Source organism: Octopus sinensis, linkage group LG4 (assembly GCF_006345805.1).
Source record: "Octopus sinensis linkage group LG4, ASM634580v1, whole genome shotgun sequence".
Classification (NCBI taxonomy): domain Eukaryota; kingdom Metazoa; phylum Mollusca; class Cephalopoda; order Octopoda; family Octopodidae; genus Octopus; species Octopus sinensis.
In genome coordinates, this window is record NC_043000.1 from 83237371 (window position 1) to 83261370 (window position 24000).

General features: G+C 35.6%; 2 protein-coding genes across 6 annotated transcripts in view; one reads left to right on the forward strand and one right to left on the reverse strand.

The window, feature by feature from the left end:
• Nucleotides 1-24000, reverse strand: part of LOC115210772 (protein MNN4-like) — a 55878-nt gene that overhangs the window by 15518 nt on the left and 16360 nt on the right. The window lies entirely within an intron of this gene.
• Nucleotides 15532-24000, forward strand: part of LOC115210299 — a 39349-nt gene continuing 30880 nt past the window's right edge. For 2 of the 5 annotated variants that reach the window (XM_029778818.2, XM_036502205.1), the window contains exon 1: nucleotides 15532-15663. The gene's annotated coding sequence lies outside the window, so the exon portion shown is untranslated. Of the gene's footprint in view, nucleotides 15664-16176; nucleotides 16303-17211; nucleotides 17498-17531; nucleotides 17716-24000 lie in introns of those variants that run through there. The other 3 variants (XM_029778820.2, XM_029778821.2, XM_029778817.2) reach the window with 3 other exon arrangements.

Here is a 24000-nt window from a genome sequence, read left to right on the forward strand (position 1 = left end):
ATCCTCAGCTTACTCAGGAAATGAAGAGGCATGCTGTTATTGTGGTTATAAAGGCTGAGCATAGCGATTTAGAAATATCTTGATTTTTACAAGTTGCCAGATCTTTCATCTACAAAGTTTGTAAAGCATTAGAGACTGAAGATGGAAACGTATCACTTGTATCAAAACATAAAAAACATTTTAAATGCTCTGAAATCATCAGAACATTTGAATTTAACCAGCAAGTTCAACAGACCATTGATTACCATCCTAGAAGGTCCATGAGGTCAATTTCAAAAGATCTCCATGTGTCAGAAGGAACAGTCAGAAATGTTGTCCGGGAAGACATCAGATATAAGTCTTATATGATGAGGAAAGGTCAATTTGTCAGAAAAAGCAAAAGAAAATCACTACATCAGATCTAAAAGGTTCTTAAATGAACTGAAAAATCCAGTAGAAGAAGATTTGATTTGGTTTTTCTCAAAAGAGAAAAACTTCAACCAAGATCAAAAAGTTAACAGAAAAAATGACAGATGATTATGTACATACCCTTCTGAAGTTCTACGTGTTATGCATACAAAATTTCCTGCAACTGTCATGGTTTTAGGGGTTGTCAGAAATGAAGGTCATGTAACACCACCTTACTTCTTTCCACAAGGCCTCAGAATTAACTCTACTGTCTACATTGAGGTCCTGGAATCAGTGTATGCAATGGATAGACAGTGTATGCAATGGAAGGCCATATATGTTTCAGTAAGACTCTACACTATCACACATGGCTCTAATCGCACAAGAATGGATGGCTGAAACACCAAAGATTCTTTGAAAGCTACCATAGTCAGAGTAATGTCCAAATTGCACCAGGACTACTCGATTCAAGCATGTTGATGATTTAGATCTCATATAGAAGCAGTTGTTGAAGCTGAAGGTGGCTTTATTGAATAACGTTGTAGAAAAGGTTATACACACACATACACACACATACATGTATATATATATATTGATAGCTACAACAATGTTATATGTCATTATTTATGTTTCACATTTGCATCATTGGGTAATAGTACACAGATTAGCCTCATAAATATAATTATACAGGTTAGGTTGTGAGATTAAGAAGTTAGCTTAATAACTATACGATATCAAGTTCAGTTCCCCTGTGCAACAACCTGGGTAAGTGTCTTTTACTAGAACTCTAGGGCAACCAACACCTTGTGAGAGAATTTGGTTGATGGACACTATAGAAAGCCTCTCAGAGAGGTGTGTGCGTGTGTGTGTTTACATTACATATGTCTGTGTGTAAGAGTGAATAATTAGAAGTATGAGAAGCTGTAAAGTAATGCTTCAATAATATATTCATCAAACCCATGCTACCATTGAAAAATGAACAGAAAAATGAATGAACACACAGACTTTATGCTTGTAAGGGAAACATTTTTCTTCTTTTATTTTTTGTTCATTACAAATGATATATAAGACACTTAAGGCTACATGCTGGCAGAATGGTTAGCATGCCATACAAAATGCTTAGTGGCATTTATTTCAACTGTCTTTATGTTCTGAGTTCAAGGTCAATTTTGCTTTTCATCCTTTTGGAGTTGATAAAATAAGTACTGGCTAAGCACTGAAGTTAATGTAGTTAACTTACCCCTCCCCTGAACCTACTGGCCTTGTGCCAAAATTTGAAAGCAATGTAGGAGACATGCATTATCAATGTTTGTTAATAACATGCCGCAGTAATAGAATCCTGTTTCTTTTTACAATTTTTGCATTTGTACCTCATATAGATAATGTACCTGACATATAAACATTAAGACAAAACACAGCTAATAAAATAATGTTTGGTTTACCTTATTGTAACTTTCCCATTTCTTTAGTAAATAAACAAATATCCATAGCAGTGAACTTTCAGTTTCAGTGAATGCAAGATAAAATATTATCACAAGAATGATGGAATAATGGTCAATATGAAAAGACTCAAGAAAATACTGGATACTTTACGTGTCAAGATTCAAGTTGTTTGAGTTAGTTATTTATGGTTTGCTTGTCTTGTTCAATGTATCCGACTGATTACCTTCAGCTTTCAGTGTTGTTTAGCCTAAGGAAGATCAATATAAGTCTGTGCAAAACAATTAGAACCTCTCTCTTGACAATGTTAACTGATTGATAGACATAGTAAACACACTTGTTCTGATTATAGAATCATATCTGACAATAATAACAACAGCTTTCTTAACACAATATTCTCTTTCTTTCTTCCTTCTTTCCTTTTACATATATTTTACCTTGATCACCAACCCTCTTACTCTTCTTCACTCTTTTTGTCTCATTAACTTTTTTCCAGTAACTAATCAGAAGAAGAGGGATCGTGTCCTTGACTGTTGCAGGCTCTTCCCAGATTAGTGGTGTTGATGCAGTTGATAGTCAGTCACAATATACACCAGTTAATGTTTAAAGGAATACCATAAATAGGAAAAGAATTCTAGAAGGCTGCAGTGCTGGGAAAAAGTGTTTAGTGCAAGACCTTGAGCATGAGACACAGTAACGGTGGCAGTGTGTAGGGAGATGTCTGGGTCAAGATGAAGAGTGTCTACATGTAAGTAGTTCAGAGAAGTAGGGGTAGGAGAAGCAGAGAGAGGTAATAGTATATATTTGAATGATACTTAAAGAATATTGGGGAGTAAATCAATCAACTGAATGGACTTCTTTTGGATACTTTCTTGTATCATCATCATCATCATCATTTAATGTCCATTTTCCATGCTGGCATGGACTGGACAAAAATGGAAACAGACTGTATTGGCCAGTATGGGGTTGAACCCATGACATTCACATTATTAACACGATGTTTTAACCAGCTGAGTTTTTTATATTTAAAGCAGTAGTGTTATTCCATAGATGAAACCAATTCCTTTCATCTAAAAAGGATTCCTAGCCTTTGTGACAATGTTATATATATATAAGGTTGCCATAAGAGAAATGTGAGAGATTGTGACACCTAATCTCTTTAACAACTTTGGGATTTAGTTGTATGTGAATCATGACTAAAGAGAACGATGTACAAGATTTCCCTTGCTATGTGTCATCATGCTGTCAGAAAAGACAAAGTTTTCCAATCTCCACTGAAAAATATCCTTGAAACCATTGTTCATGAAAAGATTCTGTCTGGTGAGGAATGAAAGATAGTATATCCTGCATTTACAATGTTTTTTTTTTTTTAGCTCAATCCTTTAGAATTTAAACAGGCCATATCTGACCCAAATATTTGACCTATTTTATGATGAAACTGGCCAGATATGGCCTCTTACATGTATCCTACAATATCATTCTAAAAATAGACAAACTCATCACTAAAATCTTGAAGCTTTGAGATAATACCTTATTAATTTGAAATAATAATAATCATCATCATCATCATTTAACGTCCGCTTTCCATGCTAGCATGGGTTGGACAATTTGACTGAGGACTGGTGAAACAGATGGCTGCACCAGGCTCCAATCTAATCCGGCAGAGTTTCTACAGCATGATGCCCTTCATAATGCTAACCACTCTGAAAGTGTAGTGGGTGCTTTTATGTGCCACCAGCACGAGAGTCAGTCAGGTGGTACTGGCAACAGCCACGCTCAAATGGTGTTTTTTACGTGTCACCTGGACAGGAGCCAGTCCAGTGGCACTGGCAACAGCCTCGCTCGAATATTTTTTCATGTGCCACCGGTACAAATGCCAATAAGGCAACACTGGTAATGATCACACTTGAATGGTGCTTTTTATGTGCCACTGGCATGGAAGCCAGTTAGCTGCTCTGGCAACGATCACGCTCGGATGGTGCTCTTAGCGCTCCACTAGCAACAGATGCCGGTCATCGAATTTGATTTCGATTTCAATTTCACTTGCCTCAACAGGTCTTCGCAAGCAGAGTTTAGTGTCCCAATGAAGGAAAGGTATGCATAAGTGGGCTGGTTACACCCCTGGCATTGGTCACGAGGTTATGGTCTCACTTGGCTTGCCAGGTCTTCTCAAGCACAGCATATTTCCAAAGGTCTCGGTCATTAGTGATTGCCTCAGTGAGGCAAATGTTCGAAGGCCATGCTTCACCACCTCATCCCAGGTCTTCCTGGGTCTACCTCTTCCACAGGTTCCCTCAACCACCAGGGTGTGGCACTTTTTCACTCAACTATCCTCATCCATTCTCACCACATGACCATACCAGCACAGTCGTCTCTCTTGCACACCACATCTGATGCTTCTTAGGTCCAACTTTTCTCTCAAGGTACTTACACTCTGCTGAGTATGCACACTGACATGACACATCCATTTGAGCAATTTGAATAAATAAGCAATACAGTTGACAGAGTAATGTGATTTCTAAAAGGTTACATAATATTTACTCACCATCTCCTCTCATCATTAATAACATTTATCTAGATCATTAATGTTACTTCTGGTTCCAGTAACATATTACCATCTGTAAATACATATATTTTGTTCTCCCACAACTTACCTGATTAAAATTGTGGTTCTTGGAACAATTTCATCATTGTTCTTCCACTTTTACAAGAAAAAATATTTTTATGCTACAGTTTAGCTGCAAAACAAAATAAGAAACAAAGAGACTTATAACTTCACTGAGACAAACAAATTTCTTTGATTTATCTGCTCTATTTTGGTGCAGGCATGGCTGTGTGGTTAAGAAGTTTGTTTCCCAAACACATGGTTTCTGATTCAGTTCCACAGCGTGACACCTTGGACAAGTGTCTTCTACTAAAGTCCCAGGATAACCAAAACCATGTGAGTGAATTTGGTAGATGGAAATTTAGTCCTTGCTGTAAAGTGGTTGGAATTAGAAAAGGTATCCAGCCATAGAAACCATGCCAAAATGGACACTGGACACATTGGATCCTGTCAAATCATGCCAACATGGAACATGGATGTTAAATTATGATGATGAGGAGGATATGTGTGTATGCATTTGTGTTTCCTTGTCCTGATGTCACATGATAGTTGTAAATGAGAGTCACCTTCATACAAACAAGATCCTTTGTTTCTACTCTTCTATGGAGACTTGCCTGACCATGGGGAATTATTAACTTACTTGGAGCTGGTTAAGGTAGGAGATAGGAAGGGCATCTGACCATAGAAAATCTGCTTCGCCAAACTCAGTCTGACCCATGTAAGCATGGAAGACTAGACATTAACAGTGATGATGATGATGATGATGATGATGTTACTTATTGTTCCTGTATTACATATACCCTGAATAATCTTTAATCACAGCCATAGTATTTGTTTTAGAGCAAGTCTTGGAAATTGGTGGTTCCCTAAGCCCTTCATGTTTTAGGCCCTTACTTTCATAAACTCATGTCATATTGCCTACAAACTCCACAGATGGGACTTTTTGTCATGCCATAAGCTCAGTGCATTGTTTCATTTGTGCACTATAGCTTGGGACCATAAGTGCTTAATGCAAATCCACCTACACCTGCCAATCATCAGTACCATTCAGAAGCTTGGGGCTCATCTTTCCTTTGTTCACACTCAAACATTGCTCATTTCCCCTCTCCTGTGCTATGTAAAAGGGTAAGCAGTTTACATGAAGACTAAGGTAATGAAATTCCACAACAGGGTCCAATCCTTGATGTAGTTTGGTGACTTGTATTCCTCAATAATTCTGGGAGCTATGCCAGCAGAGCATAACTTCTTTGTAGGGACTCTCATGCTGGATAGGTCAAAGGAGAGTAGCCAGAATAATATGGACCTCCTCTTACCAACAATAAAATTGGATTTGCATAAGGTCAACACTCCTGCCTAGAAAAGGAAGCAAAGTTATAGAAACATTGATGATAACCTCTTGGGAGAGAAAGGCCATCCCTCAGAGAAACATATGACATGTTTGGCCCTGACCTGGAACCGATAAGGGAAGCAGAATAGAGAATGCCCAAAAATAGCTGGAGGAAGAATACTGAAACAGCACTAAAAAAGTAGGGATCCAACTGGAAAGAAGCAAAAAAAAAAAGGCCCACAGTTAGTCTATGACACACTATCAGATGACTAAACTGTTGGTAAGTACAGACATTCATGCTAGATGGAAAGTTGTCATCCTTTCTTCTCTCTGCTGAAATAGATATAAAAATACTGTTTTGTTGAGTTTTAGCAATTTGTGGAGTATATTTCCATTTTATCTTCAGAGTATAGAAATCAATAGTCAATAACCAATAATGTGTTCTGCCAATGTTTTTGCATCTCCCAACTTCTTTGTATAGATTTTTCTCGTTCTCTTGACATGTTTCTGTTGTCTTCATTTGATGGAAAGGCTATATTATACAATCCAAAGTAAGAGACATTTTGCAGATAGACAAAAGTGTGTGTGTGTAAAATTATGATTGAAACAGTAGTTATTCTTTAAGGCAGAGGTCCCTAAACTACAGGTTTTGGACTAACAAATGGATCATCTGATATTGTGCTGCACAGAAAGAATAAATTTTATTTCTATTTTATTGACTATTACAATTTGCAGGGTCCTTTTGCATTAGCTATAATATAAATCCCGTTCTGTGTGTGTGTCATTATAATGACCGTATTTTTCAACTGCTTTTCTCCAAACTGAGAACATACATTACTTATGTTCCAGGGATGGTTTTAGACTCTTAAGATTTCTCACATAATGAGTAACGGGTTGCATAGGGGAAGAAAACACCGGTTCCTGGGTTACGTGGAGAAGGGAGGTAACTCTTTGCAGAGTAACTTTCAGAAATAGATTATTTCCCTTACATCCATTGGTCATCAAAAAAAAATATTTCATATATTAGATTCGTCTTTGAAAGTTTTAAAAAATATCTACTTCCATGTTTTTTAGCATCAGTGACGTCTATATCTCACTATCCACATCTCTATCTCTCTATCTCTATATCTATCTATCTCTCTGTATCTATCTGTCTATATCCTATCTAACTATCTATATCTCATTTGTCTAACTAGCTAGCTCTCTCTCTCTCTCTCTCCCCTCTCTCTATATCTCACTCACTCTCTATTGTTTTCACTTCAATTTTTCAGATGCTATTGTTTTCACTGTAAGTTTTCAATTGCTATTTACAAACAACCATGACAAATTACTGACAGAAAGAAGTTCACAGTTACTGATGAAAATTATTTCATACATAACTTACTGACAGAAGTAACTTAAAAAATTTCACTCAAATCCGTACACTTCATTAATTTCCCTAAAAATTTCTTATTTACTTTTGCAAAGGTTTTGTGTTTTTCTGTTTGCTGATTCTTTCAATACTGTCTCTTTGGTTCACTGACAAATTTTGTTTCAACCTGTACAATTCTCTATTTTCTGCAAAAATATCTTATTTACCTTTTGCTTGTCGTAATTGAAAAATATAATTTCTGTTACTCAGTTATTTTCATTGCTTACTATCTTCTGCACCTTTGTATTTCTGTATACATATATAACCATGCCTAGAAGGAAAGGGTCAAATTTGTCTACAATGTCATGGTCGGCCAAGAAAATGTCTCTGTCCAAGGAAAGAGAGACAGCTGCAGAAAGGAAAGCATACCAAGAAACGAACAGACTGTGCACTTACACAGCTGACAATGAATAGGATCTCTACTGCAGAACAAAGAGCAGTTGCAATAGCTCAGAGAAGCAACTTCTATGAAGCAGCTTTCATTATGCAGATGATACTAGAGTTTCCATTGGTGCAATGACAACTGAGTGCATACAGTATAAAGCAAGGAAGGGCCTGGAGAGATACCTGCACTGTGCTGCAGTGGAAGAAATGTTAAACTCCCTGCAATCCTCCAACCTCCAGAGCCATTGAAGAAACTGTTATCATCAACTGACCAAGATTCCAAGCACTTCCAAAACAAAATTAGACAATACAATGTTGCACTACAGATGACATTTGGAGCCACAAGAGACTTAACTGAGCCAGGATTCATGCAAACTTTCAAGATCCACGGTCAGATTTATCATTGGATTGACTCTCTACTACCTCTGTCAAATGAATCACCACAATCAGCCATTCATTGTTTATAATCTGTACCTGTGTTTTGGTTACGAAATAAGCTACAGAAAATATGTTTTTGAATTACATGCATTTACTTTATATACATATATGAGTTGAAAACTTTCTTTTAACATCTCACTTAATGTCTGTTCCATGCTGGCATGGGTTGGAGAATTATTAATGTAGAAAGTTGGTATCTCAGCTACTAGCAGTTGAGACCTTCATAATCTAGGCAACGTTTTTAAATTTCATTATTCTCTTTAACACAGGTAATGCCAGGTACTTCTGTTAGTTGTTTATATGTGCAATATATGTATTATATATATGTAATAATTAAATTATATATTATGCACTTTATTGTTTGTGGTGTATGTGGTTACTCAGTCTGTTGAAAAATTGTCTAGAATGAAATCAGGAGCTAAAAATGGTTGAGACCATTGCTTTGAGACATAGGACAAAATATAGCTTGTAATTACTGTTTGAATCCCCCAGAAAATGAGCTCATGACATAGAGGGTTGGAAAAAAGCAATGATCTAAATGACAATGTAGATATTTATGCTTATGAGAGAGGGGGGTGAGGGAAAATGGGAGGGAGAGAGAGGGGTGAGAGAGAGAGAGAGAGAGAGAGAGAGAGAGAGAGAGAGATGGGCTATATATGAGAAATGTATAACTAGTCTTCATATACTTCAGCCATCCAGTTTTGATCTGGTTAATTTGTTTAGATAAACTTGACAATATATTTATTTTTTACTTATTTATTTCTCAGTGTTTAATTCAACAAAATATTGTAAATTATCACTTAAGTTCAAAAAACAAAAAAAGCAATACAGAAAGGTTGACATTGTTTATATTGTCCAAAAATGTTGATCACCTAATCTTACTGAAGTTAATTTCCGTAGAGGTCGACTTTGCCTTTCATCCTTTTGGAGTTGATTAAATAAGTACCAGTTGAGTGCTGGGGTTGATGTAATTGACTTATTCCCTCCTCCAAAATTGCTGGGTTTGTGCCAAAATTTGAAACCAATCTTACTGAAGTTAAAATAACTACAATCAGTCTCACTCTATAGCTGTACTCTGTGGATTAAACCACCAGGTTTGTTTATAGGATGCATGATGGCTTATTTGCCCTGAAGGCCCTAAAAGTTATGGCAGTGGAGCACAAAATCCTAATATAAGCCAGGCCAATATGGACCACCTCTTCCCAGCAGTAAAAATAGGTTTGTGCAGGGCCAACACCCATCCCTACCTAAAAAAAAGCAAAGTTACAAAAACATTGATGACAATTCAAAGTTAAGGATATTCTGATGGCAGTTCAGAACCTTCTGGAAGAGGAAGGCCATTCTTCTGGGAAACATAGGATATGTCAGCACTCATCTGGAACCTACAAGGGACGAGAGGATATTTACCTTGTGCCAAGAGAGTCCTAATGTTTGAATTGGCATTCTGTCAGTTACAATGACGAGTGTTCCAGTTTATCTGATCAATGGAACAACCTGCTAATCAAATTAACATACAAGTAACTGAACATTCCACAGACATGCATACCCTTAACATACTTCTCAGGGAGATTCAGTGTGACACAGAATGAGATAAGGCTGGTACAACTCATTTACAGGTACAACAGGTACATTTACAGGAATTACAGGTACAACTCATTTTTACAGCTGAGTGAACTGGAGCAACATGAAATAAAGTGTCTTACTCAAGGACAAACATGCACTTGGAATCAAACTCATGACCTTATAATCACGAGCCAAACACCCTAACCACTAAGCCATACATTTTCACTTCCTATTGTCTAACCATAGAGTATTTGCACAGCAAAGTGAGTGTAGATCTGTCAAGCATATGTATGTGAATTTATATACACTTTATCTTATTCATCTCCTTGTTTTCCTAATTTTAAAATCCTTAGAAGAAGTGTTTGTCAACTAATTGTATTGATAATCAGTAGTAATCAAGGATTTTCAACTAGTAATATCACATATGTTAGACCAAAGCTGGTGAACCTAAGATATATGCCACCAATGACATACAGTGTCTTTTTAGGTGACATGAAATGGACTGCAATACCATGGATTAAAAAGTTATTAAATTTGACACAGAATTTTAAAATATAAACATTATGTAATCTCCAGTTGTTATATCCTTGTGGATAAACGAATACACTGCAACAGTGTAATAATATAATCGAAACAAATGGCAGTAACCACATGTAACGTAACAATAATCTTTTAAGAACCAACAATCCATCGAAGTCCTTCGATGCAGGTTGGCAAGCTGACTTTCATCAAAACCCAGAGTCTCACCCAAGCCATCATCACATTTGCCCTCTATAGTATGCAAGGTGGTACCCCTTCCACTGACATTGCTCATTCAGGAGAGAAGCACGAGCGCCTGTCAACAGTCTGCTTGCCAAGCTCCCAGCCTTGGTCTGCGCCTGATCCAGCATTCCAGTTTACCAAAACAGCTGAACCTGGGAAATATCTCATCAATGAATGGAGACCACACCCACTCACTGTCTCACTTATTCAGACTGCTATCATTTATATGTAGTGGTCCAGTCCATTCTTGCCAGGGGGTGGTGCACTCTTGCACAACACCAATGACAAAGAACTTTATATTTCATATTACAAGCAATAAATTAAAAGTTGTATTACAAGTATGAAGGTTGACCTATTTTTCTACATTGTTTTGTAAAATAGATTATAAGTTAATTGTTTGTGTAGTAAGCTACAAAATTATTACATTCTCTCAATTTCCTGTAATTCAGAATGTTCCATGGTCCCGGCAGACAAAATGGAAAAGGCGTTGGCCTGCAGGCTGGCAAGGAGGATGCACTGCAACAGCTACCCTGACTCACGGGGCTCACACTTGTGAATAGCCATCTCCACCCTGATAGCAGTGAGCAGGGATATGATCTGGGGGCAGAGAACATTAGAGGTCTCCACTGCCACAGACCTGACCTATACCTGTCAGAGAGTGATCGACATTTTGACAGTTTGCTTTTTTCAGCCCAGTGAGCAGCAGGCTGAACACTCCAAATTGCCACTGGAGAAGATGTCACAGCATGTGGCATCCCAGATGATGGACATTGGTCTCACAAGGGCAGGATTTTAATATTTTTCCTTCAGTTCTTCAAATCATAATATCAATTGCCCATAGAAAAATTAAATTATTACAAAAAGGAAGGAGATGAAATTGATTGACTATGCAATACAATGTTGTTGATAAGGATGGACAAAGTTGTTTATATACTGTGTGACAAGTTAACTATGAATAGAAATTAGAAAGTTAGTATTTTGACACTTAAGATTTCAAATAATATATGACACAACAGCTAAAAGAGAAACATTCCCAATCAAAGAACATATTGAAATTCTTAATAGGACCATCGCATTTAGTAAGTGCAAGTTTTAGTATTTCATAAACTATTGTTAATCATGGAAAATTACTAAATGATGCATCGTTTTTTTAAAATTTTTTTCAGAAGAAAAAATTAATTATAAAGTGCATGAATGAATTAACAGTAAACAAGAATACTGTTAGAGATAAAGTTATGGAAATTAATGCTAATGTAGTAGTACTAAGCATTCAAACCACGTCAGCCCAGTAACAAGTGAAGGTTATGACAGCAATCTTAGCCTACATTTTAGCCAATCATTGTCCTTGTGCATTTGTGTTGGTGTTAAGAGTAATGAAAAATTCAGTGAAGTTTTGTACCAAATGATGGTTATAAAATACAAACTAGAGGAGAGCAAGCACTGGCAGAGGACAGCAGAGGTTTTCTTGGTCAACCAGCAGTCATGCCACTACGGAATTGCACTCCACTTGTAAGCTTCTTATTCTAGTTCCAGTTCCTTAAGACTACAGAAATAATTGTAATGGGAGGAGATACTCCACAGGTATCACAAGCCTTCAATTCCATTATACCACTTTGACCTTAGGCTAAAAGATTACTTCACCAAGTCTCATGACTTACATATTTTTCCTCTCATCAAACACATTCTCACACACAAACTGCTGGCATTCAGCATATCAGCATTTGGCATGTAACATTGTAACATCAATATGAAAATAAAACCGAGTCATTAAAACTAAATATTGTGGTTGGTTTTATGTGGGAAATGACATGCTGCCAGAACAAATTTTTAGCTACCAGTTAACCCAGCCTCACTTACAAAATCATGTTCAACACTTAAATAGCTATAACTTTTCTCATTTTTCATGATAAAACCTCTGATATTGTTATTAACTTAGTTAACTATAGTTGCACAATATTTTTACAGATTCTGTTCATGAGAAATTTAAGTAAGGGAATTTGCCTCTAAGCATGCCAGAAAAATACATACATGACATAACTGTATAGCTAAAATGTTTCATGAAAGACAAAGTGATTTGTCAAAAATTGTTTCAGTTTCAACTGTTGGGTCCTCTAATATGGTAGTTCTAAATTAGTGCTTCTCAACTGGGGTCCATATAAGATTTTGTTAAAATTTATCTGTAATATATTGGTTTCACTTCTGCAATGCACAAAATGTTATAACAATTTTCTTCTATATAATTCCTAATAATATTTAATAGTAAAAATATTTTTTAAACATCAAGTGGCTAGGTGGGGCTATCCATGTAAAATAGGAACCAAAGGGCTTGGCATAAACAAGTATTTAAATAACTTTTAAATGAAGTGGAATAAGTTTACAGCGGTTTAATTATTTACATTAGCTGAGACATAGCTAATTACATGAACGACTTGTTGAATCTTTAAATGATTACTTTTAAATTTGGAAAGCATAGAGCATGATTTTTCTGTAGCTAAATCATTATACTTGGTCCAGTGAATTTATATTTTTCAAGGAGTTTTCAATGTATATGAATAAACATAATATGAAACTGCAAGGTTTTTGGGAATCTGCCATTGTGATGTGTGATTTGACCCAAAGATTTAATAGTAAACTTAACATATAGTTGTAGACATGGCTATGTGGTAAGAAGCTTGCTTCCCAATCACATGGTTTGAGGTTCAGTCCCATATTATACACACATACATCATGTTATATACACACACACACATATGAATGTGACTAGAATAAAATTTGTTTTTAATGATATAGAAAGAAATAAAAGGAAAAAAATATGACTCTTACAAATATTTAGCAATTTAATTCTTTAAATAAAAATAGTGTCCTGGATTTGATTCATTTAGACTAGTCCAATGAGAGCAGAAGATGTACAGATGTAATGTCTAGGAAAACTATGGTGCATGAGAAGCTTTAAAAAAAATGAGAATATTACAAAATTTTTCAAAGATGGAAACTGGCATATGAAATTAAATACAAGGGGAGAAAACTGACATAAAAAAAAACAACCTTACAAATACTTTTCTACTCTAGGCTCAAGGCATGAAATTTTTTTTTTTTGGTGGGGGGGTCAGTCAATTAGATTGACCCCAGTATGCAACTGGTACTTAATTTATCGACCCGAAAGGATGAAAGGCAAAGTTGACCTTGGTGGAATATGAACTCAGAACGTAATCTTTTCTACTCTAGGCACAAGGATTGAAATTTTGGGGGAGGGGCCAGTCGATTAGATCAACCCCAGTACGCAACTGGTACTTAATTTATCGACCCCAAAAAAATGAAAGGCAAACCTCAGCGGAATTTGAACTCAGAATGTAATGACAGACAAAATACCACTAAGCACTTTGCCTGGTAGGCCAACATTTCTGCCAGCTCACTGCCTTAACAACCTCACATATTGTATTAAAAAAAGTGTCTGTCTACTTTCAACACGATGTCAGAAAAAAAGGGCTGCAAGAAAACATATCAAGAGCTCATTATTTTGTTCTTCTTGTGTGACCAAATGATGTTCATCCTTTCAATATATTTTGAAAGTTATTCACATTAAAAAAGTCCCAAGTGTATGCTGTGAAGGAAAAAATAAAGTTAGACCAAGTGCTTAAAAAGTGCACTTAAGAATTGATTATTTGTTCTTGTTATAAAATGTGTTATCCATCATTTCCTGATATTGAGAAGATATTCACACTGAAAAGAAATACGGTGGCACATAAAAACACCATCCGAGCGTGGCCGTCTGCCAGCCTCGTCTGGCACCTGTGTCGGTGGCACATAAAAACACCATCCGAGCGTGGCCATCTGCCAGCCTCGTCTGGCACCTGTGTCGGTGGCACATAAAAAACACCATCCGAGCGTGGCCGTCTGCCAGCCTCGTCTGGCACCTGTGTCGGTGGCACATAAAAAACACCATCCGAGCGTGGTCGTTTGCCAGCCTCGTCTGGCACCTGTGTCGGTGGCACATAAAATCACCCACTACACTCTCGGAGTGGTTGGCGTTAGGAAGGGCATCCAGCTGTAGAAACACTGCCAGATCTGACTGGACTGGTGCAGCTTTCGGGCTCCCCAGACCCCAGTTGAACCGTCCAACCCATGCTAGCATGGAAAGCGGACGTTAAATGATGATGATGATGATGATGATGATAAGAAGGAAAAAAATAGTCTTGGTGTCAGACCATAGCATAAGTTGTAAGTTTGTGACCATTAGGATATTTTATTGCAAAGCTTACTTCAAAAGCAAAGAATGATATTGATCTGGTATCATGACTGTAATTATTTGAGTGAGAAAGATACTATTTAACAACTTCTGTGGCTTTGGTAGTTAGCAGAGGATGCATTCAGTAAAGAAAATATTTTGTTATTACAAGACCATGTCCAAAATTGACATCAAAGCTTGCTCAATGATTTCTGCTATATCTATCATTAGACATATGAAATAAACTAGTTATGTAGATGCAATCGGGATCTGACAGTGAACTATCTCTTCCAACCTATGGCGTTTGAGATGTTTGGAGGGACTGGGCCACTAACAGCGAAGTTCTTGTCATTGTTGGCAGCTTGCTTCACTAAAGTGATGCCTGTGAGGGTTCTTGGCTTTCCAACACCTTATCCTCACCATCACTCATGGTAACTCTGTGGGTGTGCTAGCTTGCTTCGATAGGTTCTGTTGAACCTTGTGGTATGCGACCGAACAACTGAAGCACTTGGTGCAGCATTGATGTTTTTCTTTCTTTTCTTTCTCCCTTCTTTTGTCTTTTTTCTTTGTCTTTCTTTTGTAAAATATATTTCTGTTCATATTTTGAATACAATTTTGTTTTTATTTAGAGACATTCTTATGAATGCATTATTAAAAATAAAATAAAATAATATTTTGAAACATTGGTCTAAAAAGGTTTGTCATTACTGTATTAGGCTCTACTACATTTGTATTTGATATGCTGAACACATCCCCAAACGTATTTTCCCCAGTCATATAGTTGATATGTTTAACAGTATCTCTACATCACTCTTAGTCTTATCAACTGTGTAGAATATTCTTCACAGAGGAGGGTTTAATAAGACCGAACATATCCATTGCTTTCTCCATTTGGATTTAGAAACCAGATCTTCCAATTCCCATTCTCCATATTTTCTATGAATTTCGATCAACTGAACTAATTGGAGTTACTTCCCTTACTTATTGTTTTCCAACTCTGAAATGTTTAGTGAGTGTTTTTCTCTAACTTCCTAGATAATCTCAACCTGTTTTTCACTTCTCTGTGTAACGTATGTGACAACCTGCCACAGTTGTTTTTAATATGTGACTCTCTACCCCAGGTAATTTCCATTCAGCCATATTCAACTAATTCTAAAATCTCTCAAATAATACAGAGTGAACGTGGAGAGAAAACGTGAATGATTAATGAGCCATATTATATATTTATTACAAAAGTTAGGTAAATACTTTGTTTCCTGATAATTTTTTTAATGTACAAAAAGTCACAGGGAAAAATCAGAAATAAAAAGCACAGGAAACTTTCATGAGTAACTTATTTAATGTTTGTTTTGCTGTTTCATTCTTTAAATGGAGATGTTGAATAAAGCAAATTTTTTGTCATGTTATGTATAGGCTTATAATAAATCTTTGTCATTGAATACAAACTATGTATTGTCACTTCTTAGGTGACTTAAAATGCTATTTAATTGTTTTCACCTAGATTGTATTGCTCTTTAAATATAACGTTTCCTGTAACATATACCTGGTCAAATTTGTGACTTTTTTCCATGACTTTATTTTCGTCACCACTGTAAAAGAAATTTATTCAATATTAGTTTATTTACTTTCGAAAAACAACCCACGTATACACACTCCAATCATTACTTCCTTGTTTTTAATACCTTCGTCTTTCTTGTGGATTTTTATTGATAAAATCACATTAGTGAAATACTTCTGAAATTTCTGGCCTTAAATTCAAGGTTAGTCGATCTAAAAACACTTTCTTTATTTGTATATAAAATAGTTATTTCTTTGTTGTTGTTTTTTCCTCTCAAATTGTTGATTACCCATTTTCAGAGAAACACACGGCAGTTAGTTGGTTTTTCAGTTTTGAGAATTTAACTTTTATTTTATTAGTAACCAAACCACAAAGATCTTAATTTGCTAATCCAACAAGTTCTTCGAACTACAAATACACGTGTATGTTTATGTAACACCTACATCAAAGATAGACACCACACCACATCACGCAATAAATACAGCAGTTCAAGGGGGCGAGCTGGCGGAATCGTTAACACGCCTCGCAAAATAATTAGCGGCATTTCGTCCGTGTTAACGTTCTAGGTTCAAATTCCGCCGAGGTTGATTTTTCCTTTTATCCTTTCGGGGTCGATAATATAATTACTAGTCAAGTATTTACTCGACTTACCCTCCCCCAAAATTTGAAAGCAATATATTATACCACATTACATTACATTTATATACTATATTATGCTACATTACACTTATATCCAATACATACCATAGTACATACGTCACACCATAAACCCAAGCTACATCACCAGGGTAATATTGTATGCCCCCGGGAAAATCAGTGTACTAGGCCTTATATTTATTTATTGACAGCAAGGCAAGCATACATAGATAAGAACTGAGCTCCTAAACCACGCATTAAATAACAACATACATCACAAATACACAAAACACACACCCACTACTATACACCACATCACAAATTACTCCCACATTAACAAATACATATATCACACTATAAACACAAACACATGACGGTCTCCAAAAGATACATTGAAGCGGTGAGCCGTGTTAGGTCCTTTCTCAGGTTTGATTCAGTTTTTGAAGTGAGTCGGAAAAAATGCCAGGATCTATCGTTTTCAGAGTTTTTAATGTTCTGCATCAATACATTTGGCAGTAAAGTAAACTATAACCAGTGCACCAGTCTCTGGTTTTAAATAATTAAAATACTTATTGTAAATTTAATAAAAGAAACAATTTGAGCCGATGGTGTTCACTGTTTTAGCGTGTAATTTTTAGTGGCGGGATGGATTGAAGTTGAAAAACTATAAACTGTGCTAAACACACATAGACAAATCTAATATGTTTTACTTTCTCACCCACTTCGAGAAATATATCCGTTTCTTTCACATAAACATACAGGTAGGTTAATCTTTTATGAACATAGGTATCTATTTACACACCACACACACACACTATTAACTACTGAACAGATAAGTAGGTCCAAATTCCTTTTGCGTTGTAGTTTTATTAGTTCTCCACTTCTTAAGGTTTTTAAAGCTTACCTTATTGTATTTAGAAATTAAAAGCTACTTCCCTGTCAATCCTGTATTTCTTCATAGCAAGGCAAAATATTTGACGTAAGTAAAAATTATAACTTTTTAAACCCCATTTATAATTTTAGTTGAATGGAAATGAATTCAATAACCACCTGTTGCACATATAATTTAATTTCACAACTGTAAAATGTCTAACGTAAAGTAAAACATTGTTGTAAAACTATTAGGGATTTATGATATTTTCCTTGCTTTTTGTTTATTGTTCTGCTGAAAAATTACTCATTAATGTGATATCAAGTCGAAGCATGTTTGTACGTGTCCTGAAAGTGGAACGAAATTATGTCCGGCTCTAGGCATAGGTACGCACATGCTTGTACGTATACATACGTACATACATACACACACACATACATTTAAATACACAATATACATGCATTGACGTGGGTGTTATATATATATGTGTGTGTGTATATATATGTATGTATATATATATATATATATATATATATATATATATATATATATATATATGTGCATGTATGTAAATGTATCTATATGTATGTGTATATATATACATATGTGTGCCCCACATTATGTATACATAATTTTGACATGGGTGATTCTTTCTTGTCTTGGGATTCACGGTCAAATGGCTGGGTGGAATTTTGCAAAAATTACACAGATGTGTAGAATGATCCGGTGGTGATGCTGGGCTTTGTATTTTTTTTTCATAGCTCCTATGGTTTCTGAGATAATCTACTATAATAATACTCTTGTGTTTATGAATGAGAAAGGAAGGGGTGATGTCATACTTGGTCATGGGATGATGAAAATTGTACGCTGAAAAAATGAATCAAACAGCGTTTCAACTCTGTGAATATATGTGTATGTAAAAAGGGGGGGGTATGTGAATGTGTGTGTGTGTGTGCACGTGCAATAGAAGTGGGATGGTTCATCTTTGTTCACTTAGTATTTGGGTTTATTTTTTTGATTTGGTTGAATCTTTTTTTTTTTTGTTGGTCAGTTATTTTTAGCGTTTTAACAGAAAATGTCATTCTAAAATTGTTTTTTAAAGTAAGCGTTTCCAAACAAGTCTAATGCTTACACAGAGCAGGTTTTACAGTCACATCATTCAAGCCGACCGAGTGAAACTGGGCTTAGCTGCTAATATATATATATATATATATATATATATATATACACATACATGCATATATGCATATGTATATATGTTCATATATATATATATGTGTGTGTGTGTGTGGCATGTAAAAAGCACCAACTGAATGCGGCCAATACCAGTACCTCTTGACTGGCCCCTGTGCCAGTGGAACGTAAAAAGCACAATCCAAATGTGATTGATGCTAGGCCTGCCTGACTGGCTCCTGTGCCAGTGGCATGTAAAAAGCACCCACTACACTCTTGGAGTGGTTGGCATTAGGAAGGGCATCCAGCTGTAGAAACATTGCCAGATCAGATTGGAGCCTGGTGCAGCCGCTGGCTCTCCAGACCTCAGTCAAACTGTCCAACTCATGCCAGTATGGAAAACGGACATTAAATGATGATGATACAGCTTGTACAGTAATTTTTTCTGTATTCATAGTGGGAATATAGAGTTGGGTATTTATAAGTGTGTGTGTGTGTGAATTATTTCATAGTTTCCAAAATCATGTGGTCTTTGAAATATTTGTTTGCAATACAATATTTTTCCTGAAGTAGGGCATCTGTTAACCTCTATCTTAGGCCAACTAATAATCAACAATGCCTCGGCATGATCAAATCCACAATAACTTTAAACCAACTAAAATAAAGTTATTACCTAGTTTTCTTAATGTGCTTATCATGAAATCTACAAAACTTGATTTATAAGCAGTTTGTTTGAGTTAGTTTGCAGAGCTCTTATTGTACTGAAGGTGAATGAGACATAAATAGGTTGAACTAACTATTTATTCATCAATTGCAGAACACATACACCAAGGTTAGAAACACATTTGTACATATATGAATTGAATTGAATTGTACTAGTTTCTGCTCATGAGTTCTGGCCATGCTGGGACACTGCCATATTTATATGCTTTATGATCATTATATAATTTCCTAATTATAATTGATGAGGAGAGAGTCTGGTTGGTTTTTTGCCCCCCCCCCCCCACTTTTTTTTAGACCTTTAGGCGGTTTTGGAGGATATTTGTAGATATAAAAACAAAAATTTGTTATTTTTTTTGTTGATTTCTTAGATAACAAAAGTAAATCTTTTCTGATCTTGTTCACAGAATAATGCAACATATGGCTTAAAAATACTTGTAAAATTAAATTAGAACAAATTTCAGATATCAAATAAAGCATTGAAACTGTAGTGCAAGGGAGTGCTAAAAAGTTCCTGGCTTTGGGTAAAAGAAAATACAGGAGGGTCAGGTAATTATAATTTCTTTCAGCATATTCCCCTCTCAGTCTGTTTTCCTAAGTCCTGTAAAAGAACTCAGAAGTCTGAGCATCCAACTAGGCCTTTTGTGATACCCTTAAAGCCAGGAACTTTTAAGTACCCCCTCATAAAAAAAAAAAAAGCAAATCTTATTTTGCATCAATAAAGGCAAAGTTAATATGTGTTTGTGAAAATACATATTGGTAAGTCAATTAAACAATTTAGGTACAGGTGTGGCTGTGTGGTAAGAAGCTTCCTTCCCAACTACATGATTCCAGATTCAGTCCCATTGTTCGGCACCTTGGGCAAATGTCTTCTATTATAGCCTTGAGCTGACGAAAGCCTTGTGAGTGGATTTGGTAGATGAAAATTGAAAGAAGACTGTTGTATGTTGCATGTATGCATGTGGGTGTATATGTATGTGTGTGTATATAAATATAATATATGTATAGATAGATGTGTATGTCTTTGTGTATGTTTGTGTTTGATCCCCACCAATGCTTAACAGCCGTTTACATCCCCACAACTCAGCAGTTCAGCAGAAGAGTTCAATAGAATAAGTATCAGGCTTATATGAAAGAAAAAAATCAGTACTGAGGTTGATTCATTTGACTAAAACCCTTCAGAGTTGCTGTTCAATGATTGAAGCGAGTAAAAGGTAAATGTAGATAAATGTATGATAGAAAATGTCCAGAGATATTTTCAATAGAGTCAAATGTCTGTGATCAGACAATAACCAGTCATAAAAGGGGATGGGGAGATAGAGTCCAAGTTTCTTACTGGACAAAGTTATATTGTCAAAGCTAAAACAAAAAGTGCTAGCTAAACTAGTGAGATTAAGATAGGTTAGCCATAGTTACTGCTCTTAGAAAGAGATTTGTCTGGTTGTCAAGCAAATGAGCCAAGAGATCAAAACTAGATTTCTGACTCAAGAGATCACTAGTTTCTGATTCGCTAAAATAACATGTGACAAAGCTAAAACTAAAATAATTTTGTTGATCCAGTCAAAACTGGGTGACTGACTGATTACTAGTCTATGTTCTCCAAGTGCTGATTGGCTAATGCAATGTACATGACAATAGTGAAACTAAAATGTCATCTGCATGAGACTGCTAGAGATTTTTAGAATTTGGCAGAAGAATAAGGTACATTCTAATTTTTTATTTTTAGAAAGAAATTTTATCAAAATTAGGTAAGTTAAGAACAGAAAAGCTGATGAATCAGTGCATCCATTGTCATTATTCAACATCTGCTTTACATACTGGCATGGGTTGGATGGTCTGACAGGATTCTGTGAGTTGGAGGACTGTGCCAAACTCCAATATCTCTTTTGGAATGGTTTCTGTGGTTAGATCCCCTTCCTTCAACTAGTATTTACTTAATTATCTAAAATGGTGTACAGCAAATCAATTGTAATTAATTTTAACAATAAATTCATATTAATTTTAATCATTAATACAATGAAAATATATTTATAAAAAAAAGTATATTATTAACAAGTATCTTTAAACAAACAAGTATATAATTTATATATTTATACTCAAGATCTTATAATTATACATAAAAATTAAACTACTTATTTATTTATGATCTCTTATTATAAAAGGCAGATTTTATTTGCCTCCCTTTGTAACTTATAGAAATCTACAATATAGGATTTCTTCAATTACAATTTACCTAGCATTTTTAAGAGTAGAATGCATCGGGTCATGCCAGGTCCAGTTTTTAAAATTTAAACTCCAATTAAGCAAAATTTACAGAAAACTCACATTCTGGTGTGTATGTCAAATGCTTTTCTTAATGTGGTTTACACCACACGCACACGCACACACACAGTGTGCAACGAATAAAATGAAAGTAAATAGCGACAGAGTGATTTGAGGAAGACTAAACTGAAAGTATTTAAACCACTACTCAAAAAATAAAAAAACACAGCAAACAGAAACAAATAAATACATAACGATTTACTCCTCACACAATTTCTTCAATTAGAGTTTACCTAAGATTTTTCAAAGTACTCCATTCGGTCATGCCATAATATATTTCTTTCAATTTCACCCCCAATTAAGACAAAATTTGAGAAAACTCAATATTTTAACATTTCACTCCGAAAGCATTGATGTACATGTGTGCGTGCGTGAGTGTGTGTGTGTGTGTGTGTTTGATGGGTTGTGCGACACAGAAAGTGTGGTGTGTAAGTGAAGTGCTTTTGTTAGTGTGTGTAAAGAGACAGACAGAGTGAAAGACAGAAATAACTGAACTTTTTTTATTCACTTTTTGTAGTGAGTGACTGAGAGAGAAAAGAGAGAGAGAGGTTATGTATGTATATATGTATGTATGGCTTCAGTGACACACACACACAAAAACACATACCTACGTACACCTAAAGCACGCACACACACACACACAAGCGGAGCGCGAACTTCAAAATTTTGGTAGTATTAATTTGCGAGCGTACTTCTAAGCGCGCGTAATTGAAAGTTTTCACTATGATATCATCACGTGCGAAAAAGTTCGAAGGGTTTTGAACAATTGAGATACACATGTCACGCCTGTATTGAAACCATTGCTAAGCTGCCGTAATTGCTTAATTAAGACTTTGTTTAAATTGAAAGGGGAAAATATGTGACTTGTATGTATACAAGTATACTTTCTCCTAGCAGGAAGTTTTAACAAGAACTAGGGTCCTTTAATCCCAGTGGTTCACATACTTGCTAACCCATAGCTGGGACACTAACAGGTGCTACTACTCTGGGTCAGAGTAGACCTGAGAACAAGAGTGACTAAGAGATGGTTCCACACTCCTCCAAACTCAGGAACTCTCATACCAGGATCCCACTGCCAGATGCAGTTTAGTATCATACGCAAGACTTAGAACTTCTGTCTAGAGGAAGATAAACTCATATAAAAAGATCCCGAAGTTCAGTTGGTCTTCGGGTTTGGTCTTTGGTTGTCTCAACCTTGGTTGTAACACTGATGTTATACATGATTGTTCTGAAAAGTGGGGTCAGTGCTGTGCAACACTTTATCCACTCAAGACAAATTTGTGCACAGGAACTTCTTGGACTCAGAATATTTGCATGGCATTATTGAGTTTAGGAAACGGTCTCAACCAGTCATGAGTTGACTTTTAGCATTTGTATGGGAGTGAGTATATGCATGTGTGCATGTGTTGTTTATATTTCACACTTGTTATTGTTTGTACAATGTGGTGCTGATGTTGACATCCCTTGTTGACATTAAGTGCTGAAAAACAGGTAAAGGTTAGTGATTGAAAGAGTATCTTGCCATAAAATTCTATTTCAAATGACTCTATCCAAATCGATACTAGCATGGAAAAATTGATGTTAAATGAATGAACAAGGACAGGTTGCAAAATTGTACCCTGGAGTTTCATCTCCAGGCTGCTGAGTTAGTGAGAACCAGTTATTTCTTATCAGCTCATTTCCTCTAAACAAATTGGTCTATCAATATATATAAAACTGAGAATGTCTGTCTGTGTGCATCACTAAAACTCGAGAACTACCCAACCAATTTCATTCAAATTTTACACATGTCTTACTTAGGGTCCATGCAGTGTCATGGACCAGAAAAATTTTCAACTTCTTGCTTAATGTGAGCCTGGAGCAATCTCTTATCTCTAACGCTATTTCAGTATTACATGTTGAAAGTGAAACAATAACATCTCTATTGTAATGTGAGATAATACTTTCGCTGCAATAGTTTCACTATTAATACTGAAACTATTAAAGTGAGACTATTATCTCACATATATACATGCATACATACATACATACATACATACATACATTACATATATATATATATTATGTGTGTATATATATATATATATATATATATATATATATATATACATATAGATGTATATGTATAGATGTATATGTACAGATGCATATGTATATGTAATATGTACACATATATAT